At 47.5% G+C, this 26,755-nt stretch overlaps 1 protein-coding gene across 1 annotated transcript in view; it reads left to right on the top strand.

The window, feature by feature from the left end:
- The first annotated feature begins 6,739 nt into the window (after positions 1 to 6,739).
- DRC9 (dynein regulatory complex subunit 9) overlaps positions 6,740 to 26,755 on the top strand; it is a 200,699-nt gene continuing 180,683 nt past the window's right edge. The window contains exon 1 of the mRNA XM_078668068.1: positions 6,740 to 6,803. The gene's annotated coding sequence lies outside the window, so the exon portion shown is untranslated. The remainder of the gene's footprint in view (positions 6,804 to 26,755) is intronic.

Genomic DNA, 26,755 nt, shown 5'->3' with positions numbered 1-26,755 from the left:
TGTCGTGTACGTGCGTGCATGGGCCTATATTGGCGAGATGATGCGGTCAATGTTTCGTGGTATTCGTTCTGCTTACGGCGAGGGGTATGGTGAACACAAATGAACGCCGCTTATGTACATATACATTGTCATTTTCCACATCATCAGTGATGTCATCAGTGAAGTCACTGACCATGTCATGAATGATGTAATATGTGACGTCATCAGCAGTGCATTGTAGGGGCACGAGTTATAGTTAGCTCAACTAACTATAACAGCCGAATTTCTCTCTGTTTTTGTACGAGTGAAATGTCCAACTAACTATAACGTCCCTGAAACCTATGTTTTTTTCAGTGAATTTCAGAGGTTTTTTAAATGATAATTTCTAACTATAACGTCCCTGAAACCTATGTTTTTTTCAGTGAATATATATATACCTATATTTTTTATTATTATTATAATTTGTATTATTATTTAGCTTATTGAGCGCCTGGTTACTCCAACGGAGTGTCCCCGCGCTAGAACACCATCAAAACCACGGCAGCTGGCATGGACCGCCCTCCCTCCCAGTAGCCAAAGGCCTACTTTTGGGTGCAGGAAAAGCCAAGTTTTTAGTTTTTTCCAGAACAGAAACTCTGATGTGCACATCCTTAAATCAGCAGGTAGGTCATTCCAGGCCTTAGCCGCAAGGAAGCCAAAGGAGCTCCCTCCAGCCCGTACCTTCCGCACCATAGGCACAATCATCCTCGCCGTGCCCAAAAACCTCAGGTTACAAGCAGGTCTATATGCCTTAAGAAGGGGGTTCAGAAATCTTGTCCCTTTCTCATTGAGAATCTTGTGGCCAAAACACAAGGCCTTAAAGGTGACGCTAGCCTGTATAGGGAGCCAATGTAACTCCCTCAAACCCTCCCCCACCGAGGCCCGCCTAGGGATATTCAGAATTAGCCGAGCTACAGCATTCTGAACCTTCTGCAAGATGTTCAGATTTCTTGTGGTCACCCCTAAATAAAGGATGTTCCAAATAATCTAGACGGGACGTGACAAGGGCCTGTACAATGGTTCGTTTGGCACTAGTGGGAGTAAGTCCAGGATTTTTCGCAGCATTTTAAGAATGCCAAAGCAGGCTCCAGCCACATCTGATATCTGCTCTGAATAGCAGAGGGTGTCATCGAACCATACTTCTTCTTGACCTTGGCCTTTGGGGTTGGAGTAGGCCCCAACTCCTCTGGCCACCAAAATATGACCATATACCTATGTTTTAGAAATTGAGGGGCATATTAGCAACAAATAGCGATATTTATCGCTAAATGCGCTTAGCGCATTTGTTATTATCGCTGCCTATCGCCGGATATTATCGCAGAGATAACATGCTATTAGCAACGTTTATCTCTAATGCGATAAAATATCAGGCGATAGCGGCTCAATGCGTGAATATCGCTGGAAATACAGCGATGTTCAGGCATTAACGCTAATGGAGACTTAACCTGAATATCCACCTCCCATTGGATAAACAGGTTAAGTCATGGTCTGAGCAGGCGTTAGGTTCTGGCGATAATCGCGCTTAGCGCGACTTTTTTAATTGCACAGCCTGCCTTGCTAATAGGCGATAGCAGGTTGGGTACGCCCACTTTGCGTGTCATTAGCGACAAATATCACTGACATGCAAAGTGGGCCCCAAACCGGTCGCTATTGCCTTAACTGCTGTTAGCGACAGCTTGCTAATAGGGTGATAAAATCATCGCCGCTTTAGCGGGAAAAAGTCCCGCTAAAGCGGCGATAGTGCCCTTGCTAATATGCCCCTGAATTATTAATTGGGGAGAGTACCCCTAGTAATTTCCTAAACACAATCTGATTGATGACAACACAGTTCTAAGTGAATCTCTGCTTCAACCTTGGTCGATACGGCAGGTGGACCTTGGAATTCCCCGAGAAATATATGTTAATATATGTTAAGCTCAAGCAGTACCAGGCAACTGTAAAGTTAAGACAACAACATGCTAAAATGTACAAGCTAGTTTAGGGAAATCAAGAAAACTGCAATACGCAACAAAAAAAGACAATAATAGGGTGACAAAAGGATACAGGGAATCAGAGTTAATGCTTTTTTAAATTATATGGTAAAATGGTCATAAAAAAGGCTTGAAGAACAGAGGGCACGTCAGCCTATTGTGTCCCTTTAGCAACACAAGGGGCCCGATTCACAGAACTAACTTAAGACTAAAATCCTAAACTTACTACTTTTGGTATTCACAGAAGTTAGGATTTTGTCTTAAGTTTGTCTTACGACAGACTTAAGACAGACTTAAGTTAGGATTTTGTCTTAAGTCTGTCTTAAGTGTGTCTTAAGACAAACTTAAGACAAAATCCTAACTTCTGTGAATACCAAAAGTAGTAAGTTTAGTATTTTGTCTTAAGTTAGTTCTGTGAATCGGGCCCTAGGCGGCTAATCAGATGGCCCTTAGAAAGCAGGACCTGTTCCTAGGTGCCAGAATCCTTTTGTCTTTGTCCTATCAGTCAGGGACAGTCTTCTACTTCCTTCAAATGTTCTTCCAGAACCCACAATTTTCTTAGTTGATTTGTGATTTCCCTGCATCCAATCCCAGCAAGTTTCCAGCAAAAATCCAACCTCTTTTTCATCACTTCCTCTCTCTATTGAATGCAAACCTTTGCAGAGTCCCTCATTCAATATGGCGCTCGTTTTATCCTCCTTGCAGAAGCTTGGCATACTTCTTCAGGGACACACCTACTGAAACGAGGACATTTCCCCTCTCCTTCTGGGCGAAATAGTTTTCCCTCCTGTACATGTGAATATCTGAGAGAGCTCTGGGTGTGGTCTAAGTTCCTGGGATACCTGTTTGGGATTTCCTTTTCAAAGGGTGTGCTCTTGTGCCAGTCCTGTGTGTTGCCATCTGTTCCTGTCCCCTCCCAGGTGACTCATCCCTGCAATAAGAGATAACTATGTGCACTCCTCACTTTCCTGTTCCTAGAGTCTGCTGCATTGTTCATGAGAAAGGCAGCCATTTATAGCTAATCTGGGATGTTATTTAGTCACTGGAGAAGAGGCAGTGAGTCAGAGTGGGTTTAATTCCAGTTTGCTCTCGTGCATCACAAATTAAGCACTGACCCAAGAGCTAATAAAAAACAATGGGGCATATTACCAAGGGTGGTGATAGGCAATTATCGCTGGTTGGCGATAATTCTATCGCTCTATTAGCAAGCTGTTGCTAACTGATGTTAGCAACTACTTTTAGGCGATAGCTAGCGGTTTGGGGCCCGCTTTGCATGTCAGCGATATTTATCGCAAATGACATGCAAAGTGGGCGTACCCAACCTGTTAGCGACTGAAAGCAGTCGCTAACGTCGCTATCGCCTATTAGCAAGGCAGGCGTAGCGATGGAAATATTCCTGCTATCGCCAAAAACTAATGCCTGCTCAGACCAGTTCTTAGCCATGTTATCCAATGGGAGGTGGATAACATGGCTAAGAGCATTTCGTCGCTGATGCGTGAATATCGCTGTATTCTCAGCGATATTCACGCATTTCGCCACTATCGCTGGATATTTTAGCACAATGGAGAAAAACGTTGCTAATAGCACGTTTTCTCCGCTAACATATCCAGCGATAGGCAGCGATTAAAAAAATCGGCGCTAAGCCTATTTAGCGATAATTATCGCTACTTGTTGGTAATATGCCCCAATATTAAGACCCGAAATGAGTGCTATATGGAGTCCAGGCAGGAGCAGCAGAGGCCCATCTCATTGGATGTGCCCAGAACGGTTCAGTGAAGATGAAAGGCAGGGACTGGCCCTTGGTCATTTCCGGGCTCTAACAGGCCTAAGCTTGAGAGATGCCACAGGTGGACACCCCTTGGCATCACTCCCTTTACTGCACTCCCCGCAGGATGCACTGGGAAGGCAGGTAAGAAGGTTTATATGCACAGGAAGGGGCGGAGCCTTCAAGACAAGAGTCCTTCCGGAAGTAAGGTGACCAGAGCCCTATTCAAGGGTGGAGCACGGTAACCACGATCTCTAGGTGGTATAACAGGGGTTGGGAGAGGACCGATGACCCACCTGGTCCAACAAACATTGTTAAAATACACGCTTTTTGATGTAAAAAATAAACATGCAAATTGGAAAGTGCACAAGATAAACCAATTTTAGGCGAAGCCGGGATTGTTTTTGAGTAACGGCAAATATACATACCTTTCAGTTTCAAAACCACTATTAATGACATCAGAAGCAAAGCATGCCCCAGAAGCAGTGCCTGAGATGTAAATAGAAGCTCAGTGGGCCAGCCTTCCCCACCCAGCCGGAGCCAGCACGTTTTGGGGTGATAGCTGCCAGGGTCAGCTTGTGTCTCAGATAACACGGCGTTCAGGAGGGAAGGAGACCAGAGCTGGGATCACGGAAGAAGCAGGGGTGGTCGGCCAGGTTCATGGGGTCAGATCAGAGCAGCCGGGAGCGGATGGCTGACCCACAATTCCAATTTTTTTTCTCCTCAATCAGGTCTTATGATTTCAAAAATAGATAAAAAGCACAAAGGTAGTAGTAAGTGCAAAAGTAAGTAAAGGAGGAAGAGTAGGAATAAGTAGAAGTTAAAGGGTGAGTAGTAGTAGGAGTATGTACAAGAAAAGGAGCATGTATGGACAAACAGGGACAGTGAAGAAGTAAGTGGATATACAAGTACGAGTGAGGGTAGGGGTAAAATTAGGAATAAGTTTATGATTAGAGGAGGTAAACCCGAGGACAGGTGTAGGTCGGTAGTGTGATGACTTAATGAGCGCTAGCGCTATTAATAGCGGCGCCGTAATATTAATGAGACTCGGAGCCGGTATAAGCTTTGACTCGTGGCTCCCGACTGACTCGTCGGCCACGCCCATTTTATTTTTATAACGAGCGCGTGACGACACGCGCTCACGCTGACGTGCCCTCGCAGGCGTGGGTAGGCTGGAATGCTACCCGGCGCCGCAGGACACTACATTCCTCCTAACCTTTATTTGAACGAAACATAACCAGCATCATAGAAATTACGAGGATCTGTTACCAGTCTCTTGGCTTCTAGTCTCTGGATGGTCACACCACGAAGTCAGCTAGCCGGGAGGATGGAGCTGGATTCTGGCACAGACTATACCTGGAGACTATACCTGGAATGCTCCCCTCTTGACGATGGCACTGACGGTGTTGCTCTCGGCAAGGTTTCCCTTGTCGGAGACCACACAGGAGAGCTTGGCAGGCTCTCCCCTGGTGCCTCCGGCATTGGCCGATTGTCCGGGTCCATTCGGTTCTCACTTCCTGTGGGGTAATACTCTGGTAGTTCATAGTCGTCTTCATGCGTTGATTGGCTGGCTAGGCCTGGTTGTCGAACGATCCGGCTCCTGACAATCCGGTGATTTGGGGTGTACCTTTTTGAAAAATGAGATGTTTCGAGTTACAACTTCGGACCCTCTCTGGGCGGCCACCATGGTGCCAGTCCGGCGGAGAACAGTCCAGGGCTGGTGTTCGAACGGGAGCCAGAATTTGCTCCCTGGATGTCGGTCTTTGATGAATACGTTGTCTCCTTCTTGGATGTCCGATACTTTAGCTCGTCTCCTGGTGCTGGCTTGGTTGTTGGATTGGGTGCGGTTAGCCAGAGTTCTTACCACATCCATTCGAGCTGGGACCCAGTTAGGGTGGTTCGGGATGGTGTCTTTCACTACTCGGCCCATGGTTGCTGGACAGGGGGCTGCTTCGGTTGTGAGATGAGGTGTCAGCCGGTACTCTCGTAAGAAGCTGTAGATGGCTCTTTCCACGGGTGATCCGTCAGCGTGGGCAATGCGTATTGTTTTGTTGAGCGTACGCATAAATCTCTCCACTTCCCCGTTGGCCTGGGGCCAGCGGGGAGTCACTTTCCTGTGGGTGATCCCCCAGCTCCTTAGGTAGTCCGCAAACTTCTGTCCGTGGAAGGGTGGACCATTGTCTGTTCTGACCACCTCGAATATTCCGTGCGTAGCAATGGTTTTTTCGAACTTGGCAATGACTTCCGTGGCCGCCTGGCTCCCTTCAATCTCCACTTCCGGATACTTTGTGAAATCATCGATGATCACCAGTGCATAGCGTCCATCGGGAAGATGTCCAAAGTCTGCGCTTACACATTCCCACGTCCTTTTAGGGTTATCCTCGGTGGCGACAAGGGTGGGATCTGGTCAGGTCAAAAACCGGCGCCGCAGGACACTACAGGTAGTAGGTGAAGGGGCGGTTCTCCCTTTCAGTGCATGGCCACGTCGCCATCCATGCATTGCAATGGAAGCTCTATAAAGGCAGATTAATCATCAAGTCCTAAAAAAAGAAGCGGGGGGGACGCTGACGTCATGACAGGAAGAAACGTCACAAAAGGTGGCTTGCACCATCAGACTCATTGCCTCCCCTCGCTCACCCCTTAGATGCGATTGCATCGGAGAAGCCAGCGCGTGAGCAGCGTGCTGTGAGCTCCGATCTCGCCCCAGAGAGGCCAAACAGTGAATGTGTGGCTCCATTTGCTCCAGTTATCGAGCTCCCAGTAAAATAAGTGGGGGGATGCCATCCACCCGCTTGGTACCCCAACTTGAGCCCTGCTAATAATGCCACTTATAGTCAGTAGCATGACAGTCGGGAGAAAGTAGTCCAAACTGTGAATAGCACTTTGATCAACCAATGGCTGAGGGGCTGAGGGAAAGAAACCAGTGGCCGGGTGCGGCTGACCCAGAGCAGCGCACTAGCTAACGTTTGGACATCACATGAGGTCTGGCAGAAAAGGCCAGACCAAGGAAGGATGGAAGGAAAGAAGAGTGACGTGGGAGCCAGCCAATGGTAAGTAAAGGGCATAGCTGCCAAGGTTTTAGATTGCTTATGTGTGACAGTTTACAATTTCAATATAATTATGAGTGACATTCAACGACTATGAGTGACACTTTCTCGCGACCGGGGGCGGCGTGTAGGCGAAATCTAAAAAGGAGTTTGCCAGCTCCAACTATTAATAGCTCTCAAGAGGCTAAATGTCTTATGGGTTTCAGCAAGCATTCGATTTTTAAGTAACAGCAGTTTGCTTTCAGGGAATTGCAGCTTATATTCTGTGTGTAAGTGCTTAAAAATCTCAAAGTGCAATACCCTATCGGCTAAATAGCCAGAAGTAGCGAAAGGTGTGATGCTTAATGTGGTTAAGTAAAAAAAACTCTGCAGGTTAAAGGTCAACTTAAGGAGATGGTGCCATTTTATATGAATATGAGTTAATCAGTCAAAACCGTGCCCGCGAGAATTTGGGAACCAGCAAGATGCAGATATTTGAAGAGCAGTAGGGAGAGTTCAGCTTCCTATTGACTTGCACTGCAGTACTGAATATTTTAAGGGACAAAAAGTACAATAGATGATTAATACCAATATTTTGGGGTCAGCCGCGGCTTGTGCAGGTAAGAGCGATGGGGCGGTGGGGCCCGGTGGGGGGGATTTCGACAGATGACAATGAGGGAAAATGAAATATTTATTCAGATTTCCCTTGTGGTCGTCTGTCGAATCACCCCCCAACCCGACCCCACCGCCCCACCACTCTTACCTGCACGGGCCGCAACTGTTTGGGGTGTGATCAGGGCTCATACTATAGATACGGTCACAGACCAGTCCTGGCCTGCGCCACACCTTTAACGGGTGTGCCGGGCATAGACCGGTTCAGTTCGCTCCATCACAATAAATGCGCCGTACCCAGTACAGGTAACAACCAATGCCCACACTGGGAACAGCCCATTCATGAAAGGGGGACCGGCGCCCACATCACATATATTGCTCACTGGCTTGGAATGCGCCACAGCACACCTTTAACTGGGTGCGACAGGCGCAGACCAGGTCAATGCGCCCTATCACAATGATGGCGCGGGCCCTAGAGCAGCCAGGTACTCGCACCTGCCCTGGGGGCAGCCCATTAGCCTAAAGTGGGTCGGCTGTGCAAAGCCACCAGTCCACGTTTCACTTGCAAGCGGCACTCAACTTGCAACTGAAAGTGGGCACAGATCCCCTACAGTGGGGGGTGCAGTAGATTGCTGCAACCACCTGCAGGGTAATGTCTGGGGAGGTCAATAAGATCACTTCCCCCTCCATGGTGTGCACTCACTGTGTGCCACCTCGTTGTGTGCCCTCAACAGCTCCTTTGCGCCTGTGCTTGTAGCTATATCACAAGGCACGGTGGAGAGGTAAAGTGTTTCCTCATCTGCTATGCCACGCACCCATGCACATAGAGGGTTGTACTCTTCAAGTCGCTACATGTGCACAGGTGAGATCCGTTTTACTGAAGGGTCAGTGCAAGCATTGCCACCAATTCTGTAATACCAAAGTACCCCGGAGGCACAAAAAGTTGGCACACACGTCCGTTGCACCCCTTTGGCAATAAGGGACCAGTTCTTTGAAGCCTTTCACTTTCATTGTGTAGGCAGCTACTCACCCTGCTCTTTAAAGAGAGAAGAGATCACCCAGCAGGTGGGTGCGGCAGTGACTGAACCTGCCTGCACGGGAATGTCTGGGGGAGTCCATGGGACCCTCTTAGGCCCTTTCAAGGAGCACCTTCGAAGGGCAAATAGACTGTGTACCACCTCTTTGTGGCACACAGCCTGGCACCTCCTAACAGCCTCTTTGTTTCTGCTCTAGTGACTGTAATACAGTGCAGGCGCAGAGGCACAGTGTTTGATGCCCCATGCAAATGAGAGAACGCCCTCTTAGGATTGAGCTGGCGATTTGTATGTGTGTGGGTGCAATCTGAATTATAGAAGGGGCCACGCAAGCATGTGCGGGGTTCTTCTATGCAACCAAGCCCCGGGGGCGCTTTTGATATTACTGCTCCAGGGGAATCCAGGAAATACAGGCAGTGTGCTGTGTTTGCTATTACACATCACGTTGACACGTGAGTGTGATGAAAGAGGTGACTCCCTGCCTAGCATCCTACCTGAATTTCAAATTTCAGGTCGAAGGGCACACCTTAGTGAGATAAACGCACATCTCTGGCATGGAGTGCTGAAGCTGGGCCCAGGTATTATTGATCGGCCTTGTGTTTACCTGCTCAACAGTGCAAGGTCACAGTGCAAGGCCACAGTGGTGCATCCATGGAAACCCCAGATTCAAACTGGCTGGGGTAGCCAGCGTGTTTGCCCACTGTCAAAGCCCAGGCCACCAACTGTGGAGGCGGCAAAGATTCCTGAAGCTACGGTGAACTTAGGACTAGCCGCGGCCCTGTCGTGGCATGCTTTGCGAAGATAGGACCGTGGACACTGGCCCCTGGCACCTGCTGTGATGGTACACACTTGGTGTTGGAGGAAATGAGAAGTTCTTGAAGGAAAAGAGTATCAAATTTTACAAAATATTTTGTATAGTCCTCAATCTAACGGTGCGGTCGAGAGGATGAACAGGGCATTGGAGTACGATATACAGACAGCTTTCCAATATGGTGTTGATATATTTTTTCTTCAGAAAAAGTGTGGGGTTACCATCACACACCTCTCAGCACAGCTGGTGAACCCCCATTTAGGCTCTTGAGAGGCAGGGAGGCTAGAACAGAATTATTGTTGTCATGGTTGTTGAAAAGAATCAGCTACTGATCATGAGGAAGACTCAGAGGCCTTAAGTAATGTACTTTTGTGTTATTACTTACCTTAGACTATCGTCTCGCTCTGCGTCGCAAGAGTTTGAATGTGTTAGGAGGTCCTCGGTTAGTGCTTCTGATTGTACAACCTACTTGTGTGGTGGTGCAACCTTCTCTTCAGTTGACAGGGCCACCACCCCAGGAGCGTAGAGCAGGTGGTGTCGGCCCCTGGTGCCTACAGTGATGGACACATCAGAAACTTAGTACCAAAATATAAAAAAATTCTGATAATATCTCTAATTTAATTTTAATGTAGCAGCTCAGAGTGTACCATTTTGGATATGGTGTACTGTGAAGAGGATAAAGTTGGCCAATTCCAAGCAAGTCTGAGTGTGGTTGGCCTGGAGCGATAAAGGGGTTGGCAGCAAGGGTGGGAAACTTACATTGGACAATGCAGTGCCATCATAACGGTTTTGAGGGCCCCTGTTTGGAATAACTTTGAATGTGTTAACCATTTCTAGCTAATTCAAACCCTATGTTGCCTAACAGTGTTAAATGATATGCTACAGATTAAGATTTTAAAAAAAATACACAGAAGAGTTCCAGAGGGGGAGTGTTCTTTCATAAGGGGGCACCTTAGAAGGTGGGGGCCCTGAGCAATTGCCTACTTTCCCATGCCTTAGAAGGTCTCTTGGCCGATAGACAGAAGGCTTTCTGCCAGTGCAGGTCTGAACAAACTGCACAGCGTTCATGCAGCAAAATTAATAGAACCATTTCTTAATGGTAAAGTGCTTATTTTCTATGATTTTATATATACTCAGATATTTATTGAACTATTTCATAACTGTACCGTGCTTCTTTTTTATTGGTTTGTTACATGCTCGGATACTTATTGAACCATATCATAACTGTGAAGTGCATTTTTTCCATGATTTGTTATATGCTCAGATATTTATTGAACTTTTCCACAACTGTAAATTGCATCTTTTCTGTGGTTTGTGATATGCAGTTATTTATTGAACCTTTTTACGACTGTAAAGTGCTTTGGCAAAAGTGTTATAGAAATTCTGAACAATAAAACAACTGCAATAGAAACAACACACTAATACAAAACACCAACTGCAAATAATAACACACCAACCCTACAACACCATAATACTATGCACCACAAGAATAACAAAAACAGACAACTGCTTAGCCCAACAATATCATGCTTTGTGTTATGTTAGAATCTTGGTGGGCTACAGGAAGTGTGAAAGGAAAGGCTGTAGGGTGCCATTTTTTTAAACACACAACAAAATGTAAATACCTGTAAATGAACACTACATATGCATCTTTTAGGAAAGCAAAAATGAAGCACTTTTTTGTAATTCTGAAGGGTGATGGAAACAAAGATTTTAATGGGATCAAAACAAACAGGACGCTTTATTTGGTGATGCACAAATGATAAACATTCAATGAAACCTGATGTCCACATATACTAATTTGTGCAATATAGTTTTATCAGTAAAACTGTATATCTGCGCAAATGTATTGCCCATTTCAATGGAAAATGCGCTGTCTATAAATGACAGTGCGCTACCAGACAATGCTTTAGTTACGTTAAAAATTCACCCTCCTCGTGTCCTACAAAGCTAGGTGGTTTTTGAAAGTTTGTTGTTCTAAAAAGTGGGTTGTGGTTCTAAAAAGCTTGGGAAGAACTGTTTCAATTGGTTTCATGAAATAAAATCAAGCCTACAACACCCAGAATGTATTCGACTAAGACACAAACCTCCAGGACTGGAGACAGTGTCCGTAATGACCCAAAGGGAGGGAGCAACCCTAATGGTGCCCTATAACCATCCGGGGGTAAATCCGCCCCTACAGTGCATGGTTCTACCTTAGAGTCATTTTACTACCCCCATTATGAGTTAATGAGGTCAGAATGGGGAAAACATGCAGATGAAGTTGCACCACTCTTGATGGCCATTCTTTTTTCTTGTCTTTTTCCTATGTAAATTTCTCCAGGTGAGACAACTGGAAGAATATGTCTAGGGGAAAGTAGGAGGTGTGAAATAAGTGCATATCTTGGTATCTAGACTGGTGTGTGCCCTACTTTCTGGAGTCTTCTTCCTTTTTCTCCGCTTCAAACTCATTAATCATCGTCTAACTTTCCAGTTGAAACCGGGGCCGGTCTGGGAACGCAAACCAGCCCTAGCAACTAAGTCTGACCCACGTGGGGGGCTGGTGGGAAACACTGCTGCTGCTTTTGGTACAGGGGGCTAAAATTGCAGCACTGCTGCAAAATAGGCCTGTGTACCAAAAACGCCCCCATCGGTCCAATCGGGCCCCCACCCTTCAGGACCACCGGGAAAATGCCCAATGCCCGCCACGGCTAGTCCGGCCCTGGTTGAACCTGCCTTTTGTTTCTGCTCTTTGTTTATAGGTCTATTTGTCCAATTAGTTTAGTTGGAAGGAACCAACACTACAACCCCCAGAATGCATTAGGTTGCTGAAGGAAAGACAGACACTACAAAATGGTGTCCCCAATATGGTGTATTTAGGTGCTTTCAGGCATAAAGGGCTCACTGCACCCCTTTTATGGCATTCTTTTACTACTCAACAAAGCACGAGGGGGTGAATTGTCCTTTCTTGGATGAATGCAGGCTTCTCCAAAGTCGGTGCTGGAGGGCCGGATCCAAGCCAGGTTTTTAAGATAACTTCATTCATCTAATTTGGGATATTCTAAAAATCTGGCATGGATCCAGCCCTCCAAGGACTGACTAAAGAGAAGGTCATGGCACCCTTGCTGCACACCAACCACAGTATCAGGCCAGGCCACCAAACTGAATCCCAAAAAACAGGGAGGGGAGACAACAGGGGGACAGGGTCTGGGGGTTAGATCCAGATTCAGGTTCTAGTTATTCATCTGCCCACCTTACCCGGTGGTAGATCTGCCCTGGGCAGAAACAAGGAAGATGTTTGGAAGGACTCACGCTTACTGGAAGTAGAGTGCATTATTATTCCTGGGAGAGCCTAGGCTCTGATGCTGCACTGGTAGCACCTGTGTGACATGTTCTGTGCCCTATGTAGATGCTGCGTGTGCTGCATATGTAACTGTGAAAGCCACCAGTGCTGTGCTGCTGCCTATACTGCACCTGCTCTGTGTGTGCCAGTAAAGCCTGAGAAAAGAGTCTCAGTTGCCAAAGCTTTTATGTAAATAATGCAAAAGCTCACCGATGCAATTCACAACACAGAATTCCTCGGATTCAGGCAGCGAGTGGCACAACTCAGGAGTTTTGCAGGTTTGTTTTTTACTTATTTATATCTTTGAACAAACAACTGCGTCGTGCAGTAAAGAGACAGCCGACGCGTTTCGCTTGGAGCCTTCTACAGGGCCATGAGACAGATAGGTGCTGGAAGTAACAGTTCTGGCTAGCATTCCTACACCTGGATGCACCCTGCAAAAAGTAACAATTGAAGGACAGAATGCAGAACAATGTCATACATTCACCCCAGTACAGAGGTCGGGGTCTAAATCCATCGTTTTTTTTCTCACCATGCCATTCCAGTTTGGACCCAGCCATATGCAAATCAGTCTTGACCCTGTGCCTCATGGGAACAGTCCAGCCGAACTGCTAGGTCTTCCCTGGACTCGGAACAAGCATCCTGGGACCGGTTTCGGGGTTTCAGCCCTCATCAGCCAGGATAGCTTGACTCGAGTGGCATGGAGAGCCCCCTGGCCACCCGGGTGTGACCACCTATATATGTGGGCGCGGCGGTATCCCACTGTCGCAAACTGCACCACCCAACTTATAACAGGGCCATAGTGTGCCATACCACTGTTGGAATTCATTCATTCATTCAATCAATGATAAGAGACATTTGCTTTCGCCTTCACAGCAGAAACCAGATGCTTACAAGAACAAGAATAACAGGAATATCTGTCAGATAGGGAGGCACCTGCTAGTGAGTGTCTGCACGTCACCGCCCCCCCGTGGGGTGGTTGCCACCGAGCCTGGTGTCCCAGCTGACAACAGTCCCAAGCCTGCGTCAGTGCACTCACTAAAGCCTCACTGCCGCGTTGTAATGCTGATGGACATGCACAGGAACGTGATGTATCCATGTTTACAACGCTAGCTTCATTTGCATACCACCGGACCTGCGGCCTTTCTTACCTTCCAGACAGGGTCGGATTGGTAACACGGGCACTCGGGCAATGCCCGAGGGGCCGGTGTCCAGTTCCAGCGGTGGGCTGCTTTTTTGAGCAGTCTGGGGGGCCGATTTAGGTGGTTTCTGCATTGTTCGGATACTGCCGGCAGCCCAGTGGGTGCCTGAGTGGCCTTTCTGGAGGCAGATGGGCGTCCATTACCTCCCTTTTATCAAGATGCAGAGGTGCACTGTCACTCCCTTTCTCACGCTCGGCCGGCCCATTAATTTATGCATATTGAGCGGAGTCAGGGGGCCTGAGCAGAAGTGGCCTCACTTGTTTTCAGGTGTGTTTCACCAGTGCAAACTAATCTGTGCAATTTTTACCCCCCTCCCCCCCTTTTTTTAATAAAATGTCACGAAGCAGTGTTTTGCAGAAAGACAATATGCAAATGTGGGCCACTTTTTTTCAGCGTGCCCGGGCCGATTTTCAATCCCAATCCAACCCTGCTTCCAGAAGAGCCCCTGCTTAATTAATGCCAGTCCCTGCAAGGTGGGGGCACCGGCGCTCATTCCTGGGGATCGGAACTTCTTTTTCAACATCAGACTTTGGCCCAGAGCAAGAGAGAGAAGGAAAGATAGGACAAGATTGAAATGAACGCAGGATGAAAAGAAGCTGCAGGAGTGAGTCAAAGAGACCTCTCTTGTTGCCGGTGTGTCCTACAAGTTCTTCGTCGCCACAGAAACCTTTTGTTATACCCTACTTAAATGTATAACATGTATTCTAGCCCTGCTGCCTCTAGCTGGTACCACACTAGGCTGGCTGGAGTCAAGACAGATGTATCCCGTACTGAAGATTAATAAAGAAGACCCAAATATACATCCTGGCTCCTGGCTTCTTTCTACATAGGACACAACGCCTTTGGCCCTGTAAGTGTAGTGTAACTGACACCTACAAGGGCCCAGGCCTGTGCAGCCTCGTGCTCTCTTTGTGGGGTGGGTGAAGGGGACAACGTGGGACGAATCATGCTCCAGGGACCGCTGATCCAGAGCTGTGCTGAAGCGCCTTGAAAGATGGAACTGACATCAGGGTCCAGGCGCTAAAAACATGGTGCTGGTGACGTCATGCAGGGGTGGTACCCGGCACAAACTAAGGACACCTACCGGCGCAGGAGACCTATTGCAAAAAAATCCATCCAGTCTTGCATCTGGTTTTACCCTTAAAGCTGAAGAATCGGCAGGTCCATGAAGACATCACAGAAAGTGAAATTTCTCTACTGCTCTAATGAAGAGGAGCATCAGCAGGAAAAGTGAATCTGCTGTCCTTACTTCCAAATCTTTTCTTTTATAGATCATTGGCACATGGGGACATATTTATGAGAGGCTGCGTCACATTTGCACCACACAAAGTGGCACATGCGTGACGTAAAGCTCGGAGTCACATTTATGAAGCCGTGGCTTTGCGCGGTCTCATAAATCACTGCGTCGCCTTACTCTGCACTCGGGCGGTGTTCCCTGGGCGTTACAAAGGGTGTTCCCATGCAACTCCCACAGGTTTTTAGGCATTCCCAGATTTACAAGGACTTGTAAACCGGGCAATGTGTCAAAATCTTAGGCCTCCCCAGGGCGGGTTTAATGAGAAGTATCTTTATTTCTCCTCTGTTTTTCCTCTTTCTATGTCTGCTGCATCTTGCAGAACACACAGGAAGAGGAAACACCTCTTTGGATTGTTTCTGTGCAGGAAGGTGCCCCTTCCTGCACAAAAACAATCCTGCCGACAACATAGGCACCCTTGCACCATGGTACCTGCATTGGAGCTAGACTGCCGAACAGCGCCAGCACAGGGGGAAATACGGTATTGGATGAATACGGTGCATTCCTGCCCTTTCAGTTTGACGTTGGGCAGCACAGCAAGGTGACTTGCTGTGCTACCCTACGTCAAAATCCCCATAGATAAGGTCTTTCTGTTTTAGGCTCATTGCCTCGGCTGGAAACGTGTTCCTTTTGCATAATGAAATGCCTGGCACGTACACTTACATTAATCTGCAATGCATGTGGCCTATGGCTAAAGCGGTCGACCTCGAAGCTGGGGAACCGGGTTAAAGTCTCGGCAACGGCGCTCAACATCCTGTGATTCTGGGAAAATTACCTAATCTCCCTGTGCCTAACAAAATGAGTGTGTCCATCTGTAACGCAACTGGTGCTATGTAAGGTGCTTTGATACCTTCGGGTCAAGTTTGCGCTACATAAAACAAAACAAAAAACAACAAAAACAATGCATTCGTTTTGTGATTTTCACATTGAATTAACCATGGATAATGTAGGCCTCAATTTTCAATGGTGAACCTGTAGTTGCCTTCTTTCCTTCTTGCTGTGTAGTTTTCCTTCTTCTCTTTACAAAAGCAAACCTGTGCCAGCCTACATTGACTGAATGTACCTTTTGTTTTCATCCTCATGTGAATGATCATCTTTGCATATCCCTTGGGGAGTGATGTAATGAGTGAGCAGCTGCGAATGAGAACATCTTAGCTGAAGTGTATCACCCTGCTGGAGATGTCCATCTGAAGGTCCTTCGTCAGAGGCTCCACTGTGTATTCGTCAAGGAAAAGATCGAAACTCGTATTATCGAAGCGGAATTTATCCTGCCTAGTTCTCGTCATGGGAATCATGTGTGGCCATCTTGGTTGGAGAAAGATTATTTAAACTATTTTGCAATGCAGAGTTAGGGAGGAGATGCCTTTTCTGCTCCCTTTACAGAGAATGTCCTTTTCTCTTATCCACAGGAGTTGGACTCTTGGGCATTTACTGTTCCCGTTTGCGTGTTGAATCTATATCCTTCCCTGGTCTTGTCACTACCTCACTTGTACAATGTCACCATAGGTTCCTTTCCCAACTGTTTCCATGGTTTGTTTCTGCCATTCTTCCCTTTCCTATTACTTGACGCAACTACCTGTTTTTACCCCAACTGTACCCATCCTTCCCAAGCTCATGTATTTTACCTGTCAATCCTGTAAAGCGCTCTGATACCTTCACAGGTCTGGTTCGCACTCTATAAAACTCAAATCAATATAAAAATAAGTATCTGATTCATATATACTGCCTTTTAGAGGCATTCCGTGCTGACACCTTGTCCCCGACTTTCCGTAGCTTAACCCCTTGCATGCTCGTGACGGAACCACTCTGTCACGAGCCACGACGCGCTGTGCTGGTGACGGGGTGGTTCCGTCACGGCGCGGCCGCCGCCCACTCTAATGGAATTCCACGCCTGCGCGGCGCGTTCTATTGAGCAGGCACGGCCGTGACGGAACCACTCCGTCACAAGCACTGTGCGCCCGTGGCGGAGTGGTTCTGTCACGAGCATGGTGGCGCCGCGCGGCCCCCCTCCCCCCTAGCGCCGCGGCGGAATTACCGCCGCAGCCAAGGGGTTAAATAATTAGGGATCTTTCCCTTTCAAGGGAAATGGAGTGTGCTTTGATTTATTTTGAGACAACTTTATAACAGTTTGTCTTTGCATTTATTATTTTGAAGGCCTCTTGAATTATATTGACTAATACATTCATATATTGACTAATGATGCACAACTACTTCGATTACATGAATTCGTAACTGTAATTTGTAATGCTTTAATAAACCTTTATGATTTGCAAATCAGAACTCTGTCATGTTTGTGGAGGGAAATGTGTTTGACGTTATTGATTGCGGTTAGCCTTGGCCCGAACTACAGGCCGTCCGCTTGAGTGCAGCTTGTACTTGAGTTTGTACCAGAAATGTATAATGCGGAAAATTTACTGCTTGAACCTCCCACTTTCAAGAAGGAAAGATCAATGGCCCAATCCTTTTCAGGCAACGCAGTGAGAATCTGGAACTCACTTCCGCCTCAGCTCCAGACCACCACCTCCTCTCAGGCCTTCAAAACTGACCTCAAAGTTCTCCTCCTTCAAAGACACTTCCAAATGTAATTCACACCCTCTCTATTATCGGATGGAAGACCCTCAATTATGGAGAATCCTTTTCTCCATGACTATGGAAGTGCCTTCCCAGTGTGTTCTGTCAGCTATTGCAGTATTATCCTTCTACCTGTGTTTGGTACTCATTTGTAACATGCACACGTCACTTTTCTCTTGTAACACACTGTTTGCTACCTCTTACATTTTGTTTGCCTTAGATACTTGCACAAGTGCCACCACTGCCTACGTAACGTTTGTTCTTGTGTTTGAGTGTCTGCCATATATTGCAGTACTATACCTCTACTTGTACTTTGTACGCTTTTGTAACCAGCACACGTCACTTCTTCCTCCTGTAATGCACCGTTTCCTACCTCTTGTATTTTGTTTGCTCACAATTGTCACTTTTACCTCATGTAACATAACGTTTGCTTTTGTAATTTGTTCACTTGTATTTTTCTCCTCATGTATCAGTTCTGTTCCTATTGTGAAGCGCTCCGACACCTTCGGGTAAAGTCCGTACTATATAAAAACGCATAAAATAAAATGAAACTTCAGGGCTGGAAGAATGCCTCTCCCCCTTCTAGTGTAAGCCCAGTGCTGTCAGTGTAAACACAGAACTAGAGTATTGTGTACCTGGAAGGATTAGTAACTCAATCCTGGCTTCACCACACTGGATTAGTTGATCATTACACAAGAGTGAAAGTGGAGCAATGATGCCGCTCACCTGGGATTAGGACTGAGCGCCCAGGGGCAGGAGTCCAGGCGGAAGATGAAACTCTGGGCTTGCAGCCGACTGAGCTGTCCGTACCTTATCTCCCTTCCTGCGGAGGGATTAAAGACTAACCCAGCCCTGCCGAGTTCACAACAGGCAAACATCCTGCTTACCAATGTGGCGTTGAGCAGGACAACAGCAGAGATATCCCTCAGGTTACACGCATTGTCAGATGACATCTACAGCCCAGACACATTTCACAGGTTCATGTGTGATGTGCTGATCCAGGCCAGGTTTTTTCTTTGCATTCTGGGACTTGTAGTCTTGTTTAATCAGGCGGGCAACTAGAGTCACATTTGGGGTGGCTGAAACAGTTTTTTGGGGGGGGGGGCTAATTCTTCCAGCCATAGGCAGAGCAGTTCTAAGAAGGGGTGAAAACACAACAAAAGCCTTATTAACAAGTAAATGGGCCTTTAAAAACGGATGTACGTTATGACAACGCGGGCTTTTACACCGCGCTGTCATTACGACGCATCCATTACAACGACTTGCGCTGTAGGCGCTGGATTTTGGAATAGTATGATCTACTATTCCAACTCCAGCCTACGCAACAGTAGGGAAGGTGTTGGAATAGTAAATCTACTATTCCTTAGTATCTAGCGCTATCGTTGTGATGGCAGCATCGTAATGGCAGCGCGGTGTAAAGCCCGCGTTGTCATGGCTGTTCACCTTTTAAAGACCTGTGAAGTACTCGGGTGCGGCTGCAATAAGACAGTCGCCAGCCTGCAAGGCTGTCTCCGCCTGGGCGGACACACATGAGGGGAGGGGAGGGGGCTGAAACCCAGAGAGCCCAATGGGTGTTTCGCGCCTGGGTTTAATCCAATATAAAACAGGACTACAAGTCCCAGAGTGCAAAGGAGCAGCGCTTCATGCATGGACCTGAGGCACCTGGCAGCTGCGCATCTCTAAAGGGCAGTGTCGACCAGCGTCACGGCCTCTTGGCGCTGTGTGCTGTTACTTAAGCTTCATGTGTTGCTCATAGCCCTGTATGAGGGTGCACTGATGCAGCTCTGGTGAACTCACACTTGAGACAGCAGAGCTATCGCTCGCGGTACACAGATCCGATCAATGGACACCTGATCCGGCCGAGCCCTCCAATTACACCCACATCATGGTGAACTCCAGTGCACAAGTCCTAAAAAAAAAAAAAAGAAGTGGGGGGACGCTGACGTCACGACAGGAAGTGACGTCACGAAAGGTGGCTTGCACCATCAGACTCATTCCCTCCTCTCGCTCACCCCTCAGATGCGATTGCATCAAAGAAGCCAGCGCGGGAGCAGCGTTCTGAATGAGCTCCGATCTCGCCAAAGAGAGGCCAAAGAGTGAATGTGTGGCTCCATTTGCTCCAGTTATCGAGCTGCCGGTAAAATAAGCGGAGGGGCGCCGTCCACCTGCATGGTACCCCGACTCGAGCACTGGTGAACACCCATCTTAGCAGACCTGCTCGACGGTGTGCCAACCTTGGGGTCAAGGGTCAAGCTTCCAGTTACAACAGACACTCGTTCAAAACCTTAACAACGAACCGGTGGCCCAGGTTTCACTAATCACTCTGCCTTTTAACTCACACCCAACAGGCTCTCTCGAGCTGCAAAAAAACTTCCAGATTCGCGCCTGATAACAGATTGCAAAATCCAGCTTACTCGCACCGGTGCAGCAGGGCTATCCCTCGGGTTGTGGACAGCAGAGCTGTCTCCCAGTGTACACACCACGCATTCAGGCTGACGCCTTATGCAGCAAGGCCCGACGAGGTGCTATGCACGTTTTTGTAGCGCTGCATGCCGGGCGCGCTTCTAAGCACCTGGTGGGTGTCCAAATAACCTACATGTTAAAGGCCATACAAGCCTTTGTGAAGACAAAAACTTGCACCGTTTTGAAAAATAATTGTTGGGAAAGAAAAACAAATGTTGCAAAATAATCATGATGTACAATGAAACCCTTCTAGGGTAGGCAAGGGACCGCTGGAGAAAACCGATTCAATCTGGGAACACGGCAGAGAAGAACTCGCATAAAACAAAGGAAGATTCAGAAAACTTCCCCGTTCTTTCTCAAGTTAAGAAAGGGCCCTTAACATCACAACTTGTAATTTTTCTAACTCATTTCGGCTAATTCGAGAATGCAAGATACAAAAGAAAACGAAATGATATGTTACATTTTAAGAGGGTCACATATAAACAGCTGAAATATGTCTTGCTTGGAACCCAATAAATCCTTAAAATGCCACTGGGCAGATAGAGGAAGACAGACAGACAGACCGAGGTAGAAATAGACAGACTCGGAGGTAGAGAGAGGCAGACAGACAAGGGAACAGGGAGTCAGACAGACTCAGAGGGGGCAGATAGACAGACTCGGAGGTAGAGGGAGGCAGGTATATAGACAGACTCAGAGGGGGCAGATAGACAGACTCCGAGGTAGAGGTAGGCAGGCAGAGGCAGACAGACAGAGGGACAGGGAGGCAGACAGACTCGGAGGGGGCAGATAGACAGACTCGGGGGTAGAGGCAGACAGACAGAGGGAAAGGGAGGCAGACAGACTCAGAGGGGGCAGACAGACAGACTCAGATGGGGCAGACAGACTCAGAGGTAGAGGGAGGCAGCAGACTCAGAGGGGGCAGACAGACAGACTCAGATGGGGCAGACAGACAGACTCAGAGGTAGAGGGAGGCAGCAGACTCAGAGGGGGGCAGATAGACAGACTCGGAGGTAGAGGAAGGCAGACAGAGGAGGGAGATAGACAGACTCAGGGGACAGATAGACAGCCTCGGAGGTAGAGGCAGACAGAGAGGTTTAGATGGAGAAATAGAATACACAGAAGTAATATAAAGAGAAAGCTCACTTTTCCTGGGGGGCCGTTGGAAGGAGGGGCCATTGGCAATTGCCCACGTTGCCCATGCCTTAAAACATGTCTGCACTCTCTGCCCCCACACCCTCCACTTTAATATCTGAGGGCAAGCGGGAAGCCCTCACCCCCCCAGATCCTACTCCCAGGTCAGTCTCCCAGTACTAGCAGTGTCTCCGTCACATGATATAGGGCTTTCTGTCCAGCGTTACCTTCTCTTGGTGTCCATGGCTCTGAGTTTGTGTTTCCCATTGCAAGTGCCTGCGTACCCCAGTGTCTGTGTTTCCAAATATTAACACCACGCCCCTGCCCCGGAGTCTGAGTGGACAGGCACATTGCGAGTTCGGGCCTCAGAGGCGGTAACTGCCCAAGTGCGACGCCTCCCTGTCCTGAAATCCATGTCCACGTGCCCAGGGTCCCCTGTCCCTGTGTCCGGCTACCATGGCTGTCTGTCCATCTCAGGATTCACTTCTCCTGGTTACAGTCTGTATACATCCTGCCTCAGTGGGGGGCTCTTTTGGTCTAAAAATCCATAGTACCCATTGGGCAGATCACCTTGAACTGAACCGAGTGCCCTAAGATTCCATAAACTCCAGTCCCAGAGCCCTGCCCCAGTATCTGGGTCTCCCCGTTCCAGTGTTTGCATCTCCCTCTTTTGAAATCCATAGCGCCCACTGCCCAGAGTCAAGAGTCCATATCTTCCTGTCCCAATATCTGGGCCTCCCAGTTCCAGAGCTTGCGTCTCCCGCTCTTGAAATCCATAGCGCCCACTGGCCAGATCAGCCTGGACTTGAGCGAGTGCTCTAGGAGTCCATATCTTCCTGTCCTAGAGCCCGGTTCCAGTATTTGGTGTTTGGGTCTTGAAATCTCTCTCTCCATTGGCCATGTCCCGCTGGGCTTGTTCTGAGAATCCCAAGAGTTGGAGTCTGTCCCGAGCCCTCCCCCAGCCCCAGTGTCTCCTGTCCAGAGGCGGTGTGGACCTTCATGTGGTTGTCGATGCTCCGCGTGCTCCTGGTTGGTACAGAAAGGTTCTGAAAGGCATCAGTGTTTTAAAGGACCTCTGTACATCTCTGGAAACAGTTGAGTTTTACGTTTCTTCAGGAATACCCTGATGATTTACTCATGATCATTCCTCTAATGTTGGTTTTCCTCCCCAGATCCTAACTCAGAAACTCTTGCCTCGTTCAGAGGTAAAGATGCACTAATCCTACCCAATGCAACAATCTCTCCAGATATTACCTAGAATTATAGACCCCTCCCTTTCCTATAGAAGGAATAGTGTACTTTTTAGCTTGGGCTATGAGGGGATATATTCTTTAAGATTTAGCTCTACGTGAGACAATATGTTGACCTTTTTGCTACTTTGCTAGCGGTGTGGAGTAGCTGCATGAGCATGACCTGGAGAGAGAGGTTAGCTGAGGTGGCTGTCTAGGTTGGGTGTAAGATGGTCTGTAAGGTCCCTGCATACGAAGCCTTACATCTCTCATTCATAGGGCACAGCAAGGGAACAAAATCACTGTCCCTTTCGTTCTCTGCATCATCGCTTAGTGTTATGCGCTCAGGCACAACAAATGGAAATACGCTGTTCCCCAGGTGTGCGTAGAAAAGGCGTAACCAAGCCAGTGAAAAGGAAGAGAGGGGGGGAATCCCCCTTTTGGAACTGAAACCCTCACACACCCAGCAAGCTAGGTGTCATGCTTCATCATATGGGTTCTGCTCCTCGTCACACTGGCGCTGCAATGTCTGACGGGCTCCCAAAGATGGGGCTCTTTACCGGAGATTTTTGCTCCTGCCAGTAGGTGCATGTGGGTATGAGGGCTTTAGGGGAAGTGTAGACAAAAAGTGAGTGAGGAAATTTAGAAAAGGTTAGCAAATCCACTGCAGTAATTTTAATGGTGTGGTTCACTACCTTATTAAAAACAGTGAGGAGATTTATACACGCTGGTGCAAGGATCCAGCGGTGTGTAATCTACCTAGCGGTCGACATGTTTCATGCAGAAGGTGCAATTCGTCAGGACCTAGAAAAAGGCACAACATACCCCAAAGTCTGCTCAATTTAAACCTCCCTCTCATGTTTACAGTGGACTCAGACTCTAAGTAGAACAGACACATGGTTTTTAAAATAATGGTTCTGGATGAATCCTTATGTAGTGCTTAGGTACATCAGTGGTGTTCAGCTGAGGGTAGGGCTAGAGGAAGAGGCTAGGGAGCGGGCCACGGAGGGCTAGTCTGGTGGCATCAGGCAACGACTGAGGTCACCTCAAGAAACCACTTCAGTGGTGCCTAAAATCAAATAGCATTTTGTCGAGGTTTAACTTGCAATATATACTGATTTACACATTCACCAAGTATTCTTAACTAGGGGCAGGCTATGACTAAATTCTTTGGGGTGGGCAAATTCTCTTACATTAGATAAGGGCAGCACGATGACAAAAATCTTTGACACGAAGGGGGCCTGAGGGTTTAAGAGCCGTGTGACCGACTGAAGGGCAGTGCACAGGCGGCCATTGTTCTGCTGGGAAGCCATCTCCACACTGCTGCCCTTGGCTTAGAGGACATTCCCAGCTCTCCAAGAGCCGCATTCCAAGACTGCATCAAACAAAGCCATGCATTCAGCTCCAGTGACCACAGGACACACTCGAGGTCATGATATGACTCGTGAGATAGAGGCTCAAGCCTCACAGGACACAATAAACTCTCCTCTTACACAACCTTCCTTGTATCCAGTTCAGGTCCTTTCCCAATGTCACGTGATCACAAGCACGAGGCATTGCAGTCATCTGCAAAATCATAGGCAGGTGAGAACAAAATGGTTTTCAGCACTGTACATAAGCCCTTTCACAAGTCAGAAAATAATTTTTGTGATGCATAAAAAGGATTTTGCAACACTTTCTATAGTGCAAACAGGAGGAACATGAAAGGTGGGCCTACCAATGCTTAATTTGTAAAATATTATGTGCCAGGGCCCTGACCAGGAGCCCACTGCAGCTTGCACCACCCTTCGCCCCTATCATCTTTGCCAAAACAGCTATTAACCCCCTCTCTTCCGCCTGCAAGTGCGACAATGCAGATTATTCCAGGTCCCCAAAGGTAAAGAAATGGCTGGGATGCAGGTATTAGTACATTGTAATATATATTGTATTCATAAACAAACATTGTTCTGCACATCTCTAAATTAGATGAGCAGCGCCACCATGTCCTAAGTGCCGTGTTGACAATTAAAGTGCCATTGCTGAGGACAGGAAACCACGGGCTCAAATTAAGCACTGGCAACCTTCCACCTCATGCAAGTGATTCAGAAAGGGATGCATCAAATTACAACAATCAATCCACGATACCCAAATAAGGTGGTACCTGACACACAAAGAGGAAGTTTCCCCTTTTGGAATTGTGTCAGCAAAGTCGGGGGAGCAAACCGTGGTTTGGGGAACGACATGCTGATTGTCCCAATTTTTTCACAAAGAGGAAACAATTTTTATTAAAAAGCAGTGAAGGAAATGGTTGATCTGTGTTGTACACCAGCAAAACACTTTCCTAGTCTCCTATACCGAACAATCGCTTCCTTCATGCCCTCCATCCCCTGTCCTCACTAGTTTCCCTGAAATTGATTCCACCATTCTGAGACAACTTGTATTATCCACCAAATCAGGCTCCCCCGCCGATCCCTGCCCACCTGACATCCTTCGGCTGGCAATACCGATCCTAGAAGACCAAACCTTAGACCTTCTAAACACCTCATTAGCCACTGGAACATTACCATCTACCTTCAAAGAGGCACGGTCCAGACCCCTGATAAAAAAGCCCGGAGCAGATCCAACTAACCTGAAGAACTACAGGCCAATCTCCCAGTTGCCATTTCTGTCAAAGGTACTAGAACAGCATGTACTAAAATCACTGTCATCCCTCCTGGAATCTCACCATCTCCTCCAGGAGCGGCAAGCCGGTTTTTGTGCCCACCATAGCACAGAACTAGTAATGCTGTCGGTACTAGATGAGCTAAGATGCATGGCTGACGGTAAAAAGCCAAGCGCCCTGATCTTATTAGATCTTTCAGCGGCGTTTGATACCGTCAGCCATGCATTGCTCCTGGACAGACTGGCTGGGTTTGGGATAGGAGAGCAAGCCCTCAAATGGTTAACAGCTTTTTTGACAGGAAGGACGCAGAAGATCCAGTTGGCTGACCAGGTCTCAGATGTGGGCAGGTTAGCCTGTGGAGTCCCGCAGGGATCAGCACTCTCTCCGCTCTTGTTTAACATGTACCTACAACCATTGATTGAGTCCCTGGCAAACATGAATTGTAAAGTCTTCAACTATGCCGACGATACTCAGCTGTTGCTGAGTATCGATAATACACCATCGGCTCAGTCCTTGGCCCAAGACATTCTACGATATACAGTGAATTGGATGTCGTCCAATTTGCTGAAAATCAATCCAGATAAAACGGAAGTGCTCATAGTTTCAACCTCTACTTCCCCCTGGAATGATCTGTTTTGGCCACAAGAATTAGGACCTACCCCAAAACCGTGCCCCAGTGTTAAGAGTCTTGGCATGAAAATAGACCAGGAACTCTCGATGGTCAACCAAGTATCCACTGTAGTTGGCTCCTGTACCAACCTGATCAGGCAACTACGTAAACTCGCCCCCTTGCTCTCGAGAAATATGCTGCGAACCATCGTGTCAGCCACCATAGTGTCTAGAATAGACTATGGCAACGCACTGTACCTCTGCCTTCCAAAAAACTCCATCAACCGTCTTCAGGTTATCCTGAATGATGCAGCACGCCTGATCTTTGGATTTCCGAGGAGGACTCATGCCTCCCCTCTGCTCTATAGGCTACATTGGCTGCCTATAGCGCAGAGAATCGAATTTAAGAGTATGTGTATCTGCCACAAAGCAGTCCACGGACAGGCGCCAGCCTATATAAAAGAAAGGCTCAAGATATACGAACCCAAGCGCGCCCTGCGATCGTCCGGATCTTTTCTGTTATCCTGTCCACGCTTCAAGTTAACAACAAAAGGAGGCAGATCTTTTTCAGTTCAGGCCCCTACCATCTGGAATAAGTTACCGGAGGCGCTTCGCAGAGAACCTAACCTCCTCCATTTTAGGAAGTCCCTGAAAACCTTACTCTTCAAGGACGCTTTTCCATCTCAATAGTCGGCTACTAGATCAGACACCTCCATACCTTTATTCCATCTTTGTTGCTGTACTTGGTCAGTAGCGCTTTGAGACCTGTCGGTGAGTTGGCGCGATACAAAACACAGTTACAAATTACAAATTACTGGTTCATGATTTGGCAATGGTAAAAATGAAGACCCAAATTTCTCCTTTTCTGTGCATTTCCCCCATTAGAATCAGGAGATCAGAAAAGAAAGAAGAACAAGACACGAGCTTCCAAAATAAAGAAAACTTGAATGGAACATCTAGATTGTCCCCAAATTGAAGTGTTGTTTTTTTCACTTTCGGAAAGTTTGATGCATTCTGGGACCCAAAAAAGAGGTATTAAAGAAAATCTCAATTAGTC

This window comes from Lissotriton helveticus, chromosome 11 (assembly GCF_964261635.1).
Source record: "Lissotriton helveticus chromosome 11, aLisHel1.1, whole genome shotgun sequence".
Taxonomy (NCBI): Eukaryota; Metazoa; Chordata; class Amphibia; order Caudata; family Salamandridae; genus Lissotriton; species Lissotriton helveticus.
The sequence above is the reverse complement of the archived record's forward strand: the minus strand, read 5'-3'. Positions and strand labels throughout refer to the sequence as shown.